Source organism: Mustela lutreola, chromosome 5, assembly GCF_030435805.1.
Source record: "Mustela lutreola isolate mMusLut2 chromosome 5, mMusLut2.pri, whole genome shotgun sequence".
Taxonomy (NCBI): Eukaryota; Metazoa; Chordata; class Mammalia; order Carnivora; family Mustelidae; genus Mustela; species Mustela lutreola.
The window spans coordinates 154,112,183-154,114,349 of NC_081294.1; the positions used below are offsets into that span (position 1 = coordinate 154,112,183).

General features: G+C 38.6%; 1 pseudogene; it reads right to left on the minus strand.

Moving 5' to 3' along the window:
* Nucleotides 1-1,062: 1,062 nt before the first annotated feature.
* LOC131831444 (ATP synthase subunit O, mitochondrial-like) lies at nt 1,063-1,703 on the minus strand (annotated as a pseudogene).
* Nucleotides 1,704-2,167: the final 464 nt, after the last annotated feature.

Genomic DNA, 2,167 nt, shown 5'->3' on the forward strand with positions numbered 1-2,167 from the left:
CAGACACATAGATCAATGGAACAGAATAGAGAGCCCAGAAATAGACCCTCAACTCTATGGTCAATTAATCTTCGATAAAGCAGGAAAGAATGTCTAATGGAAAAAAGACAGCCTCTTCAATAAATGGTGTTGGGAAAATTGGACAGCCACATGCAGAAAAATGAAATTGGACCATTTACTTACACCACACACAAAAATAGACTCAAAATGGATGAAGGACCTCAATGTGAGAAAGGAATCCATCAAAATCCTTGAGGAGAACACAGGCAGCAACCTCTTCGACCTCAGCCACAGCAACATCTTCCTAAAACTTCGCCAAAGGCAAGGGAAGCAAGGGCAAAAATGAACTATTGGGATTTTATCAAGAGTTTTATTTCTTTACACATAGCTGTCCAATTGTCCCCACACCATTTATTGAAGAGACTGTCTTTTTTCCACTGTATATTTTTTCCTGTTTTGTGAAAGATAATTTGACCATAGAGTTAAGGGTCCATATCTGGGCTCTCCACTCTGTTCCACTGGTCTATGTTTCTGTTTCTGTGCCAGTATCTTGCTGTTTTGGTGACCACGGCCTTCTAGTAAAGCTTAAAATCAGGCAACGTGGTGCCCGTAGTTTTGTTTTTCTTTATCAACATTTCCTTAGCAATTTGGGGACTCTTCTGGTTCCATATAAATTTTAGGATTATTTGTTCCAGCTCTTTGAAAAATGCCAGTGGAATTTTGATCTGAATGGCATTGAAAGTAGAGATTGCTCTAGGCAGTATAGATATTTTAACAATGTTTATTCTTCTGATCCAAGAGCATGGAATGGTCTTCCATCTTTTTGTGTCTTCTTCAATTTCTTTCATGAGTTTCTCATGAAAGTTTCATGAGTAGTTCCTCAAGTACAGATCCTTTATGTCTTTGGTTAGGTTTATTCCCAGGTATCTTATGGTTCTTGGTGTTATAGTAAATTGAATTAATTCTCTAATTTCCCTTTCTGTATTGTTGTTGTTGTTGTTAAGGAAGCATTTTATTGTTCCTTCAGGTTTAGGAATTTTCACTGACAGAGAATCAGCACTTTCAGAAAACCTCCAGCATGGCCCTGCTTAGCTTCTGAATCTTGGTTTTCACAGACTTAGCATATTTCTCTCTGATACAGACAATCATTTCATGCATGACTGATGGATCAGTCTTAACTTCCAATTTGAAGACCTAGCCTTTATTTAGGAAGCTATTCAGGGCCATTTTTAATTTATTAAGAGTGTCTTCATCTAAAGGAGATGCAGTGGTCACTGTGCACAGTACTTCTCCATGGTGGATTCTTATCATGGTCAAAAAGGCATAAATGACTCCAGCGGTATTGTCCAAGTGACCATACTTTATGAACACATTGATTGGGTTGGATGTGAGAGGAGAGAACGTCTCTTTTGTGCTTATGTCATTTAGGCTTTTCACTTTCACAGAACACTATTTATAGGGATTCATAATGGAAGCAGCAGCCATTTGGGGTTCTTTCAAGATTTGTTCTACTCTCAACAATCTTTCTCTACTTGTTCCAGTTTATTCTGTTTAGATGCAGTGGAATAAAGAGCAGTGGCATAGCAATGTTCGATGCCATATACCTGAACAGGTGGCTGCATGAGCTTGAAAAATGGCCTGACTACAGTTGTACTAAAACATTGCACTTTCTGGGACCAGCCAGACACACCTGGGACAGCCATCTTCTCCAGGAGCCTGTACGTCAAACCCAAGTTAGAGGGAGAGATGAATGGGTACACACATGCATCCTCCCTTTCTGTATTTTCATTGTTAGTGTATAAGAAATCAACTGATTTCTGTACTTTGATTGTGTATCCTGCCACATTACTGAATTGCTGTATGAGTTCTAGTAGTTTGGGGGTGGAGTCTTTTGGGTTTTCCATATAAAGTATGAGGTTATCTCCAAAGAGAAAGAGTTTGACTTCTTCATTGCATATTTTAATAACTTTTATTTCTTTTTGTTGTCTAATTACTGTTGCTAGGACTTCTATGTTGAACAAGTGAGAGTGGGCATCCTTGACTTCTTGCTGATCCCGAAGGGAAGGCTGTCAGCTTTTCCTCATTGAGGATGTTATTTGCTGTGGGTTTTTCATAGATAGCTTTTATGAAGTTCAGGAATTTTCCTTCTATCCCTATACTTTGAATC